Source organism: Haliaeetus albicilla, chromosome 24 (assembly GCF_947461875.1).
Source record: "Haliaeetus albicilla chromosome 24, bHalAlb1.1, whole genome shotgun sequence".
Taxonomy (NCBI): domain Eukaryota; kingdom Metazoa; phylum Chordata; class Aves; order Accipitriformes; family Accipitridae; genus Haliaeetus; species Haliaeetus albicilla.
The window spans coordinates 3,099,748-3,114,193 of record NC_091506.1 but is presented as its reverse complement, the minus strand read 5'-3'; the positions used below and the strand labels follow the sequence as shown (position 1 = coordinate 3,114,193).

Sequence of the window (14,446 nt, the reverse complement as noted above, 5' to 3'; positions counted from 1 at the left end):
AAGCAAAAACTGTAGTGTAAAGTTTTCCAAACAATAACATTTTAAAACCAGAACTCTTCAGCCAGAGATCTGAAATGATGGATACTATTTCATGTGAGAAAAACACAGACTTGCGAATTACACCAAACCCCAAATTAGGGTTTATTTTAGGTTGTCTTTTTGCGTGCATACTGCTGGGTACACATACTGCAGGGTGTATATGTGAATTTATTAAGTGTCGTTTGCTTCGCTGCGTTGATGCCCTCTCACAGCTCGGAGGAAGCGGTGACGTTGCGCTCCTGCTGCCCCGGCGCGGGAAACTCTTCCCAAAAATCTATCCATAGGAAGGGTATTGCTGAATCCCAGGTAAATAAGGAATAAACAGAAAAAAAACCATATTTGTAGCCATTTACAGGCCACCTGCCAAAGATGAAAAGGAGTTTGGAGGCAGTTATAGAAAATTCTTGCAGCATTTTGGCAGTGTTTAAACCAGTTAAATGTAACACAGGTCTACGATCATTACTCTAATATCCTAGCGAGGGGGGGTTTTGGTAGATGCTTTAGCTGGCACAAACTTACAAAGTTATAGTTCTCTGAGGGGACTCAAAATACTTCAAAGATCTTAAATTTACAGATGCTGGAATTAAATCTGGTAGTATTCTGAGAAGGTGGATAAATCAGCTTTTTGAAAGTAGAAACAAAGTCACAGGGAGATCTAACCTCTCAAAAAGACAGATTAGATTACTTTAGGACCCAAACCTGCAACATCTTTTATTATCTTCCTGAAAAGCATCTCCTATAATGAAATGAATACAGGGATGTTATAGCAAAAATACTGCAAAACGTGAAATGACAGCAGCAAGCGGAAGATCTTACAAATGAGCTCATTCTGAGCAACACTGTCATCTTTGTAACGCTGTCAGGGATCGTGCAATTCAACCAGTTATTCCTTAAATAAAAATACCACTTTGAAGTTTTAAAAACTAAACATTTCTGATGTCTGCCAGCATTCGCGTGGCTGAAATGTCAGTGGAAAACGCAGCTGAGAGTTTGTGCCGATAGACTGCCTGCCTTAATTAGCGTCCATCCGCATTTTGTCAAAACCTGAAGCGGAAACAGAGGCCGGGTTTTCCTTTTTAGCATTTACAGCAGTCTTCTCTCTGGTTCGGGTTCCAGGCCAGACCCTCGGCCCCATCACCTCTGGCTCTCTGGAACAGTCCCCTTTGCTGCTCCGGGCTGCCCCGTCCCTCCTGGGCGCATCTCCTGCGCCCGCAGTCCCGTACCTCGCCGTCGTACAGTTGCTGCTGCTGCAGCTCAGTGCTTGGGTTTGCGGGCATTGCTTCGAAATACTTTGTGTTCGGTTGATATACCTGTTGCAGACTTTTGGTCTGTAGTCCTGCCCTCCCCTCGCACGGCTCCTGCCCGTTACAGCTGCGGGGAGGTCTCCAGTGCCTCCAGGCGCTTTTCTGAGGATTAAGAGCAGTAGATTAACATACCTACAAGAGACTGTTGACCTGCTGATCCTCTGTATTGCTTTTCCGGCCATTTATCACAGCGTAAAGCTTATCTAAAAGACCTTCGCGCAGTTGGTAACGTTTTCATCTACCCTGAACGTGTTCCTTCGTTATAAGTCTCAACGTATGACAATGCAAATTAGCGCCGCGATTATTTTTGTATACGGGTCTCTATCGTGATCGATGGCAAACTGAAATGGATCCTGGGAAGATATTTTTAAATTGACATAATGAGCTGGTATTTTTTTTAAACAACACAAGAAATAAAATGTTGAAAATGATCCATTGCCACGCAGTCGAGTGGAGACACATGCCTCAGCTCTCGTGCCTGAGAAACCGATGCGCTTCCAATTACTTCGGTGCCAAGTTTCTGCTCTGAGTGACTAAAGGCCATTGCACAGGAAGTCCAGCAATATATTTTATTAGCAGAATGGTATTTTAAAAGTGCCACCCTTTAGCCTCTGGAGAGAAAAGCTCCGAAATGAGAGAGATGCAAACCAGTACGAGGGATTTTTGCACAGTTACCTCTCTGTGGGTAAAAGGAGGACTCATATTTTCACATCTGCCAATCTGACTTATTTCATGAGCTTTAAATTTCTCTAATAACTTTTGGGGATGGGAGATTCATGAATTGTCACGAGTGCTGGAACAGAGTTATCCGAATCACAAAGGCTACTTCACTCCATCTGCTGGCTGGACTTACTTCATGAGCCAAATTCTGTAATTTTTAGTCAAAACTCACTGCCATCTAGGAAAATTTGCAGGCATGAATACTCTGCAGGTTCTTGCTCTTCCACATCTAACCCCTGCCGTGACTCAACGCCATACGTGTTGGGAACCTTTCCTACCAGGTGAAACGAGCAAGCTCACCAGAAGACAGACGGGGTAATACAAGATGCAGTGACAATGTCTCTGCAGGAATTCACCTCTGCGTAACATACAGGGCTCAAAAGAATATAGGAGGCAGCTTTTGGCAGACAAGCAGAGGAATTTCTCGCAAGGAAAAACTAGCTGTAGAGGTAGGACAGGTTAGGTCTTTCTTTCTAAAATGATGTTGTCTCCTATTACCCTGCTTTGGTCCCTAAAGGATGAACCCAAAATAGAGGGTCAGCTCATGGCATGCAATTCTGGAGGCCTCCTTGGCTCAGCGGACCTTTCAGTTTCATCTCATCTCTCATCATCCATGTACTTTGCCAATTAAAAGACCCGAAGCAATTAAACTGTCTATAATTATCCATGATATCACGTTGGCTTTCTGGGCATTAGCCAAACAGCACATTTAACAATCACTTACACTTCAAATACCGTAATCAGCAATTATCTAAAATGCATAGTCTTAACAATTAGCAATTCAAGGTCTTGTTTGCTTGAAAAAGTGAGCAAAAGTAATTCCATAGCATAGTGACTTCCCTTTCATACGCAATTACAGCGTATGTGGGAGGTAGCATAAATCCTAACTTTGATATTAGTGCATTAACATCAGCTTCAGTTGAAGTGGCTTTTAGGAATGATGGAAACAACTGACTGTCACAATATTGTATAAATTGAGTGTGGGCACCATCTCTGGTAATAGATAGTTTGGAATTCACAGATATAAAGGCACAATAAATAATACAAAAGGGACAAACCATTCATCTTAGCGTTGCCATATTGAGACTTGCTGACTTGCATTAGCTTTTGTTTGGCATGCAGCTTTGTCTTTTTACAAATTATTTTTCTGTTATGAAATGAAACATTTGCAGATTGAAAAAATACAATTTTTGTTTTCGTGGAATGATGAACCAGTTATCTTAACAGTTCAATATTTTCTGATAATCTTAGAAATGTTATTTGTTCAAGTCTTAATGGATGAAAAATACGGGTAGCATTAAAAGAATGAGCTTTACCGAGCATCACTATTCTGTCTTTGATGACTGTGATCCATTTGGTAAGTTATCAGAGATGTAAGAGAGAATAAATCTATCCTTTCATGACCGTCATCTTTATATAGTCTAAAATAACACATAGGGTAATTTTCCTTCTTTTTCTAAATGTAAGTGCTTTTTTGTGAATCTTCCAGTATGATTTTTTTTTTTTTAACTCATACAATAAATACGTTTAGTTGATAGCTCTCATCTTTTATGGGAGAAATTGCTGAAGCTGAGTAATTAAAGTTATTCTTGACTTCTCTTATTTACTGGAAACAACTTAGCTGAATCATAAAAGAGTAAGGATTGTACTTTGAATGTTTTCCTGTATAGGTTGCTCCTAGCAAGTAATTCCTTAATGGCATGTACAACAATGACAAAAACATTCTGGAAAGGAATCTGGCACTTGAATTGTGTTCTTTATTCAGCATCCTTGCCATCACCAAGCTGAGTGATATGCGGTAGATGTATACCATCAAGGGAGCAAGTTTATCATAGTATTGTCCAAACCCCTTCTGTTTCCTTTTGCTTTCTAAACCTTATTTTAAATCTAACATTGCCGTAAAAAGAGAGCGTTCTTCTGTCTCCCATAACCACCTCATCCTCTTTTTTGCATGGTCTACAGCTTCACCTTCCCATCTTTTACAGGATGGACCAGGATGCCGTGAGCCATCACCTCTAACAGACAGTACAGTAATTCCCTGGGGCGGGACATATGAAAAAAATATTGGTGAATAAGTAAAAAAGCCCCACTTTCATTTTCAATTTTTCTAAGGATTTTCTGCTCAAAGCTTGATGCTCTACCGAAATGCTGTAGGCATGCCGAGGTGAATCCCAAAGGAGCGATCTCGGGTCTGAACGGCGGCAGCGTGCCGTGCTGCCCGGGTTAACGAGCACTCACAGGTCAGAGCGATCTGGGGGGTCTCTGCGTGGCAGAACAGGGATGTTCCCTCCCGCTGTAGCACTTTCTCTAGTTAGAAAGTGGTAAAAAGTTGGGGATGGTGGGCAGGATGGGTTTTTTTCCAGGGCGTATGTGGAAGGGGGGATCTGCCAGGCAGCGCGGTGTGTTCCCCGTGTCCCAGGCGGGTCTGGCAGCGTGGGGTGCGTGGGGTGTCTGCCCTTCCAGCTTTCTCGCTGCCTTTTGGTTGAGGGTGCTTAGCTCGTCCAAGGGGTAAAGGAGGTTGTCATGGCAAAAATTAGTTATTTTCTCTCCAAACAGGCCTAGATCTTTTGTGCAAAATGGTTTTCTGTGAGCCCAGGTTGGTACGTGTGGGATGTTAAGCCATTTAAAAGAGACTGAGAAACAGAACCACCGATCCTGACACTTGGTATAGTTTATTAATCACAGGGTCATTTTTTTTCCTTACCTGGATTCTTCAATTATTTTTGTTTTATTTTTATCACCGTAAAAACAGGTAACGGTCCAAGAGTATAGGCTCCTTCACACAAATCCCAAGGACAAAAATGACACTGCAAAGCTGATTTACTCCCAGCAGAAGAATCTGTCCTTCATCAGAGAGACAAGACTTCTGGAAAACATCAAACAAACTTCAGTAACGGGAGGAGAGAGTTTTAGCAAATAGGCACACGTTTGCTAGGTGTAAAGTTTCTTTTAGGGGAGGAAAGGAATTACCTTTGCTTTATAGAACGGGTGTGGGAGTGAGGACATCCAGCCTTAGATGACAGCACCTGGGAGAGTTGTCCACATTTTTGTTGTGCTTGCGTTAAAATAAGTAGCTCCTTTCTTCTGTTCAATCTCCCTAAGTACCGCCACAAAGCTCGAGCAGCGGAAACATCCATTGCTTTATACAGTCTTATGAAATAAGGGATTTAAAACATTGTTAGGCGAGATTGCTGTGGTTTATTAATCAGATTTCAGCACTTTCTTTTGAATCACTTAATGTAGTTTTTTCTTTTTTTTTTTTTCCTCCTCTGATAGTGTTCTCTTACACAGGATCTATCAGTTCCTGTTTTGTTGGTCTTTCTTACACGTATTGAATGATTTAATAATGAATATGTGCTTTCTTTTCAGTAATGTTGTGTTTACTTTATTGCAATGAATCCTACTTTAAAGAAATCATTGAGACATCATACAATTTAAAGTTACAAGTCTTCCTGTCTTTGATAGTCTGTCTCCAAGGGAATACATCCCAACAGGGATAAACAGAACTAGACGGAGTTGTGTTTACTAATTACCACCACCATTTAGAAACAAATATGAGTCACAGAGCACCACAGTGAATCCAACCCAAAGCACAATAAAAAATGAATCTATATAATTTCTAAGGAAATGAAGACTGAATAGAACTTAAAGGCAATTAAAGTCTTTATTTCCATTTTATTACTGAATAAATACTTCAGGATATTTTCATTTGCTTCATTTTTTGTTTGCTCACAGGGTCTGCTTGTTAATATGACTGGGATGGACGAGAACTCCTTAATTAACCTGTTTTTGTGGGCATCTCACAGTTTCTATGAAATATGTACGCTGACAGCTATGTAACAATAGTAAAAATAGAAATGACAGATTTGTAAGCACTGGTCAATTTAAAAATGTTCAAGAAATGCAGTTTTTGAATTATTGGACCAGGCTGCTCTGCAAATTGGAATTCAGTTCAGTTAATTGAATTCACTGGATCTATGGCAATTTACATAAAATTATAATAAAAGCATGGTTACCTTATCAAAAGCTGCAGTTTCAGAATATTATGTGAAAAAATGGAATAATATAATTTTTATTTTATAATCATTAAATGCAGAAATATATAATTGACACACAAACAAAATTGAAACATGTATTCCGCTCTCAGTTTCAAAGAATTTGGTATGCAGTAATCCCAGGCAACATGCTGTGAATCCTGTATGGATTGTATGGAAGCTAGATGTTGGTCCATTTGTCTGTCACTTTTGTCCTCTCCTGTATCTCAAGCGAATGGCTTTGGTTTGTTCCAGTATATACTGCATAAAGTAAATATTGCTTTTGCTGAAGCCCTGGAAGCAGTTTCCTTAAAACACTGGTGGTCCCCGATTCCACTGGCAACCTGGGAGTGGTGGAGCCGAGTCTGGGATCCGTGTCCTTGGGCATCCTCTGGATTGGGGATGAGAGTACTGCAGGTGTTCTCCGGATAATTCCTTTAGTGAATCTGCATCCTGACTTTTCCTTAACTAGTTCTCCCCATCTGTTTGATGTACGTGTTTATGTACATCCGCAAGTGTGTAAATTCAGTTGTTACGACTGCAGTACAGTGTTTTGTTCCTGGGGCTGTGTTGAGAAGGTTTAAGTGCAGCCTTTACTGATTCAAAAGGACCGTGGGGAAAGAATCTGTTTACTTAAAAATAAATGTGGCAATTAAGTATTTGTTATGTTGACCTTATGCACTAGTGGATTTGATGCTTAAATAAAACATGCATAAAACAATAAACCTGCAGTATATATAGGAGAAAGGTATATCTATATAGCTGCCCTCACTGCAATAAAAAAAAAAAATCCTGAAAAACCATAATGATGTATGAAGGTATTTTTTATTGGTGTCTTTGAAGGGGGAGACTCCAAGACGAGTCTGCTCCCCAAGGATTAAAGCTGCGAAGAAAGTGCAGGTTTATGCAGAGGGGAGCGAGGTGATGCTTCGGGGCGTGCAGTCCCGTGCACGGTTAAACGGGGCCGCGGAGCTGGCTCAGGCTCATCAGCCTGCTGCGGACACCCGGCGTCCAGTTTAATTACAGGGATTTCTATAATCATCTTTCAGCAGTGATAGGATTATAGCCCGCGCTGAAACCTGCGAGCATCTGTTTTGTTTTGCGCGGTTTACCCTGAATGCGAATGGGTTCAGAGCGGCAGACGACCTCCTCGCCGGGAGGGATGCTGCTCCCTCCCGGGGTCCCACCGGGATGCGGCTGCTCGTGGTGGAGGGCAGAGCACAGAGGAAGGCTCCCTGCCCGTCCCGAGTGGGGACACGGCCGTGGGGACTTGCGGGGAGCGTGGTCCGGTGTCTGGTTCGCTGTAACCTGTAAAACAAAACCGGGCCGGTTCGCTGCACGGCGCTGCAAGGACCGGTTTTCCTTCCACGTCCGCCTGTGGACGGGGCTCTGCCAGCTGCGTTCAGTTTTCTGTTCTGCTGCTCTTCACTGAATCAAGCTGCTGAGACAGAATCATCTGCTCAGAGCTCAACGGTCCCTTTGGCTTTTCTGTCAGAGGTACGTAATTGATTCATTTAAGCAAATCAGCCATCCTTTAGACCAAACGCTTTCCGCAAAAGTTAAAGATCTCGTTGCGTAGGATAGCACTGTGTCATCTCAGAGCCAAGCATCAATAAAACTCGTTATGAGCAAGCATGGTTCAGCCAGCTATATCAGGAACAAAAGCAGGACGAATTATTTAGCGTAAGTACAATTTTCCTGGCTGTTGCGTGCTCTGCTAGAATATAGAAATTACTTGTTGACAGAGCACCTGTTCACTGGAGCCATCGGGGTGGAAGGGTGGCGAAGTGCAGGGTGGGTGATGCCTTTCGCTAGGCTTTAAAACTTTTGGGGTTGTTTGTGGCTTTGTTGATAGAATGTCAGCAATATTGATTTGTTTCATTTAAATGCTGAGAAGCGAGTTGAGAAGCATATGCTTTGCCCGGGAAGACTTTTCGCTTTGGTTTCTTGGAGTATTATGAAAGCACAAATTGGAGATGCATGATAAATGGCTGAAACTTTTAAGTATTTGCTTTTATTCTTACAAATACTTCTAGGTGCCTAGATAACCCTGTACTTAATAAAATAAAGCATGAAACTTTAAGTATACTCTGAGCAGCTTAAATTACTCACAAAGATGCATTAAGCTAATGCTGTGCTTACAGAAAGAGTTGGCATTGCACTTTTGCGGTACCCATCGATGGCTAAGAGCTGGACCGTTCTCCTCCACCTCCTTGATGCGTGCGCTGATGCCTACTTCAGCCTACTGACCCCTGCCTGGCCAAGAGCATGAGTCAGTACCTCTAATACTAACCTTACATTTGGGTACTGCTGCGGGTTTTGCAAGGCCGTGCAATTTCTAAGCGGTGGTAGTGACATTTAAGATTGATCACAGCACGTATCTTGGTGTATGGATTTTCGGGGGCGTTGCGTGATGTTAGTAAATGTCCCTCTGCAGTTCCATATGCTTTTCAACGCATTGGTTTAAATGCTCTGTCTCTGGACTTTGTTTTCTTCTGGCTAAAGCTCAAAGCCTCGGAGTGCTTTGAAGCCACGCTGAACTGGTCCTACCTGAGGGCCAGAGTAGTTGCACAAGTTGCATGAAATTCTGCGGTGCAGAAGGTACATAAAAACGAGCAGATAAGTCTGCTCCTGAATGGGCAGTAAGTCTCAAAGCAGGGAAGACCACAGGTTGTGAAGTATGGAAATGTCTCGCTAGTGAGGACAGAGTGTATTCTCATTAGATGTGGCTGAGAACCACACAGGAGGAAAAGAGCAGCAGTGTCTGGTTACCTGCGTGCTACAGATATTCCTGGAGCCAAGGAGTCCAAGGGGGTAGAATAAGGAAAATGTAACTTAGAGCAAGCAGAGATGGTGAAGTATCGGTGCAGCATTAGGTATGTACCCGAGGGAATTGGCATCCTACCCTGCGAAGGTACACTGGGGTTTTATTATGAAGCTTTCTGCTTTCACGGAAAATGGCAAGTCTGAATTAAGCATGTGCAATGAGTATGTTTAAGGTTTGTTGTTTTCAGCATTTTTTTCCTAATTGAAAGAAGAACTTGCCCTCATTTCAGAATAAAAGGCATCCCCAATGAGCACCGGTGAAAGGGCTGATGTGAATATTATGATGATAATTTATTTTCTTAGGAATGTTGTAATTTCAGCATTTCTAGAATGATTATAAGCAGATGCAGGAAAGAATGGGGTAGTGCTTCAGCATGCATCATATTAGCAAAACCCAGTGTACTTAGTAACATGTCAGACTTTTGCAAATATATACATTTTCCTTTAGAAGCATAAATAAACAAACCAGCACACACTGAGGCTTTGCTTTTACAAGACCAAAGTTTCTACGTTAAGAGTTTATCTTGTTGCTGAAACTTGACCCCATTGCCAAACTCTCCTAGCACAATTAAGCAAAACTTTACCACATAGAGTGAATTCTCTAAATAATATTTTTATGCTTGTCACTTACCTTGCTTTTATTTTAAACAGAGGAATCAAGTTGATTTTGATGCTAGAATGAGCTATGGGGTAATCTTCACCATTTCTGGTTTGCATTAAAGAACAAAAATACTGAGTACTAATAGCCTTGCGCTGTTATTTATGGAGGAAAAATTTGAAATATGTTTGAAAACCTTGATAAAGAAAGCGGTTGCAATCCCCTTGCAAAACACAGTCCAGCTTAATTGAAAGCAAAAGTTGAATTATTAGAAAATGTTCCCCATACTGGGCATGTGGTAGCTAACAACACAGTTCCTAGCAAAGCACCATGTACCAAGGCATTCGAAAGCAAAGGGTTGTGTTGGGTCTGCAATGGCTTAGAAGTGTGCAAGAGAGAAAACGGGGAATTTGGAGAGAAAATCGGTGAGAGCTGTTCTGCTGAGCAACAGTAGCGCATCCACTATCAGCACAGTATGATCAAGCGAAGGAGTGGCTCGAATCTTAAAAAGAGTGATATATCAAGTTAGGAAAAGTATGGAAATGTGTGGGGTGTCAGGTAAGCATGTGGCTCCTGCCCAAAGCTGGGAAGAGCACTTCCAGGCTCAGAGAGCAGTGAATGCTCCAGCATTTATTTCGGGAAGCTCTGAGATGGTCCTTGAGCGGCCGATCGTGCATCTCGCTGGGCACCTGTAGTGCGGTTCCCAGTTCCAGTCCTCCTCTTTTACAGGCATAGCAATTGAAAGGAGAGAGATTTGGATAGGAGCACCCAGCAGGTGGAATAAAATGTAAAATTATCTGCTTTACACTCAAAAGTATGCTGTAAAAATTATTTGATGAAAGGTTTCTTTAAAGATTGCATAAAGTAATCCCTGGTATTCTTAAGCTACTGAGGAACATAACACTATTTTCTATATGCTTTAAATGCTTTATTGCACATAATTTGAGTCCCTTTAGTGCTGAGAGCGATAGATACCATTTCAGATTTTCTCTGCTTTAGTTTTGGTAATGTCATTTCTGATTAAACTTATATGGTATAGTATATTGAACCATGAAATAGTTAAATTTTTTATGAGCTCAATGAAAATCCTATTGCTTTGGGGTTTTAAAGTATCAATAGCCTAGCTGAACAAGTCAGACCTAATTAAGAGAAAGCACTGATGCAAGATCTGCCCTTTTTTACTGCATTCTTTCCGTCTCAAAAACGTACATCCATTTTAAAGCAAAGTAATACTTCCAGCTAGCCAGGCTCTGTTATGCAGAGTATAGCAATGACAGGGATCTTTGATTTCTTTAAGCTGTTAATTCCTTAGCTGCAATTTTATGTATTGACTTCAGCAACATCATACATTTGGCTTTGAACCAATGAATCAGAAGATTTTTTGAATGTTCAGCTCAATACTGCTTAGTTAATAGTTCCAATGGTGCACCAGACAGTTTTATTGTACGGTAGGAGGCAAGCTATAAATCACAGGTAAGACCTGCCTGTATTTATTGCATAGAAAGCCTTTGTTAGAGATCTGTTTTACGACAATTAAAAGGTACATATTCTCAAGGAACCTATAAAGTAGTTTTGCTCATAAAGCAAAGGGCTGCACCAGTATCAGCTTGGTTTTGAGTAAGGAAAACCAGTGATTTAACGTTAGAGGAAAGCATCAGAAGGATACCAAAGAAATAAAGTATATCTTATGGCAAGATATAAAAAGCAGTGGTGTAGATTTTAAAGGAGATGGCAGAATTTACAGAAGCTGATTATCCCAGGCAGTTGGCAAATGGACTAAAGAAGACAAATTTAAGACTTTCCAGAAGGAAACCCTATATCAGGGGATAGAAATTCAACTGCTCTGCAAAGAAAATGTAAATAAGGCAATAGACGTCCAAGAGGACTGTGGTCAAATGAAACGCAGAGAAACAGCTTCACGCTGAGGAGAGCGGATGTGTTGTACGTGGAAAAATATCAACTATAAGACCACTGGGAGGAATTTGGGAACAGCTGTCACATGCATTGGTAAGTTACTGTATAAACGATTATGAAACTTGAATAGTTTATAGTGAGAAGAGATGTTTAAAAAGTAACTGCCTTTAGGTACTTTCTGATGCCTAAACATGTTAAAAAAACCTGCATAAGCTAAAAAATATAATAAAAAGCAGACCCTGTAGTTTTCTAGTAAGTGGTAATATTTACCCTAGAGGTGTACTAGGATTTGGCTGTTGAAACGCAGGATCTTTGCTATTTTCTGTGCAGGCGTTTGCTTGGTAGATGTCAGTAAGTGAGAAGAAATTATGTAAGCAAAGTACACAATCAAAGCGTGGCAACTTATCCTGATGAGTATGAGGGAAGTGTAGAGTCCTCCTAATAGACAAGGACATTTTTGTGCATGGGTGATAACTACACATATATGAGTAAATGTGTTTAGTGCTTTAGTCTCCTAGCTGAAAGAATCAGAGTCCGAGTAACGTGTCTAAGAGTTGCAGGCAGTTAGTAAAACGTGTTTGGCTGCTGAATGCAAGGTTTATACTGAGCAAAGTTACTAATTAGCCATAGTAATGAGAAAACTATTCCCGTTCAACTCTTCTGGAAATTCAGGTGTGTCAAAGTGTTCAGTTGTTTGTCTTGGCTCTTGATGTGTTTATTGCAAAGGGAAGGTGCAATGCCCAAGAGATGCTGGGCAGGCACCTTCTTTGCCCTATTCCCTGTAGGGAAACCTACTCTGTTGTTGTTTTAACCTTGTTCAAAAGGAAACATCTGGTCTGCCAAGCTTATAGAGTACAAAAAAAAAATTAAAACACCATATATTACAGCTAAAATACAAGTAAGGGGAAAAGCAAGTTGTTATTAAAAGTAACAAAACTATATGAGATACTACTCAACAAATACATTTGAGTGGATATGCCATGATGCATTTGTGATAACAGATGTTATAAAATTACTTTGGTTTTGTGCAGTTTTCATCTTTATGGATTATTGTGTGAAATGTGTGATGAAACTAAAGTACCAGCCTAGATTTTCTATCAGGAACTTAGATTCAAGACTATCCAATATTGCCATCTTGTAAGTTGTCCACAGGATAGAGTTGTGTCCTACTAGATAAAATCTACAGAGTTTCCTGAATTCTTTGCCCCAGTAAAACCAAGCAGCTGCAGTTAATAAAAAGCTATTGGTTGTCCCACAACTGTCTGGGAGTGTTCGTTCACCAGCAGAGGGAAATGACATTGAAGGGAAGACGACAGGATATTTGCTGAGTTGTGCAAAATCAGCAACGTTGCCCTGCGCTAATGCTGGAAATATTGCAGGGCTTTCTCATTTGTGCAAGGTGTTGTCTTTAGGAAGAGCATGGCACAAATAAAAGTCAAACTATAAAGCATTCTCTAATAAGCTACAGTAATATTTTTTGATATGTTAAAAAAAAATCAAAATTGCTGTGAACTGTGGAATTCAGACAGTAGTGGTTTCAAAAACATGTTGCAAGTGTAGTGTGTATATTTAAACATGCAGTTTCATTTATCTTCTTAACTTGACAAATGCACTGATTTACGCACAAAGCTTCTATTCTTAGCTAAAAAGAGAGGAGATGTGGCTTGTGTAATTGTCATGACACTTTCATGATGCTGAGTTTATTTGTCACAGCCCTTAAACTGTGAAGTTCGGGATTTGGTCCAATCTTCCTCAAAATGAAGGTTCAGTTTCTAATAAAGATTATTTGAATTTTTTTCAAGACTGAACTTAGAAAAAATTAATAAATTTGTGTTACAGAGCAAAAGGCTCCACACTGTGTTAGCTCTCCCATGGAAAGGCATTAGGCACAGCTCTGAGGTTTTATGCAGCTGAAGGTTCAGTTAATGGGCACCAGTTTCAATGACAACTTCTTTTATACCTTAGATACTGGGTTCACCTCTCACTGATTTTATAAATAATTCTAGAAGTATCTCTGTAACTTTTGCAAGTGGGGCATGAGAACCTAACCAGGTTAGATGGCTGGTGAACTTCCCCATGTATAAATTATGGAGCTGAGGAGATTTGATGAAGTTGTGTATCTTTAGCTGTCTCTGTGTGCATGTACTCGCCATCTGCTCTCAGGAGAGAGATGATAGAGGGTCATTAAACCATAATGGTATTTACTGGAGTGGAAGCATCAGAGACAGCCGGGTGACCACATCCCAGATTGAAGAAACAGGAAATAATTTAAACTCTCTTCAGAGGCTGGAAAAGGGTAAACACCACGTGAAGCAGCAGATAATGTAGGGGTATGCTGCAGCTCTCAAACACAACCTAGGGAAGGAAAATAGCTAGGGGCCCACAGAAATAAAGAAAACTGGGGTGACACTGTAAAAGTAATTTCTCCTTTGAGTCCTTCCAGCTTCTTCTGGATGAGCAAGAAACACAGATAGGCTGCTGTTCCCCAGGGGAGAAATCAACAGTTGGTTTATGAAAGTTGGTGTTCTAGCCTGTACTATTTAAAATGAAAATACACAATCTGGCTGAATCTTAGTAGACTAAAACCTCCTGATCATACTAAGTATCTTTTTCCTCGTATCAAATTGAGGTAGCATTTTAAAGTTAAAGATCCATACGTGAGGGTTAACAAGGTTTTTGCATTTAAATGTCAATTGATTTAGAATATCTTTTAACCTTACGTCAATACTAGGGTTTAGTGTAATTCTCCCACAAGAAATCTCCAGAGAGATGTCTGTGCTTGATATTAGAGTACTGCTTACTTTCAGCCTATTATTCCCCTAAATGCTGTTTCTTTCCACATACTGCCTAGCCATTACATGTGCCCAGCTATGTGTAAGCATAATCACACGGTCTTTTTCATTACAAAATGACATGTGTAACATCACTATCTGAGCAGCAGCTAGGACTTCAGAAAGTGTCTGTCTGTGAAGGCTTTTTCCTCTGCTCTTCCTCTGGCACTACAACCAAAA

At 40.7% G+C, this 14,446-nt stretch overlaps 1 protein-coding gene across 7 annotated transcripts in view; it reads left to right on the top strand.

Moving 5' to 3' along the window:
- Positions 1–14,446, top strand: part of LOC104320855 (contactin-4) — a 348,268-nt gene that overhangs the window by 142,452 nt on the left and 191,370 nt on the right. The window contains exon 1 of one of the 7 annotated variants that reach the window (XM_069811806.1): positions 7,290–7,594. The exons of 4 other annotated variants lie outside the window; for them this stretch is intronic. The gene's annotated coding sequence lies outside the window, so the exon portion shown is untranslated. Of the gene's footprint in view, positions 1–7,289; positions 7,595–7,696; positions 7,781–11,346; positions 11,529–14,446 lie in introns of those variants that run through there. 2 more of the 7 variants (XM_069811808.1, XM_069811807.1) reach the window with 2 other exon arrangements.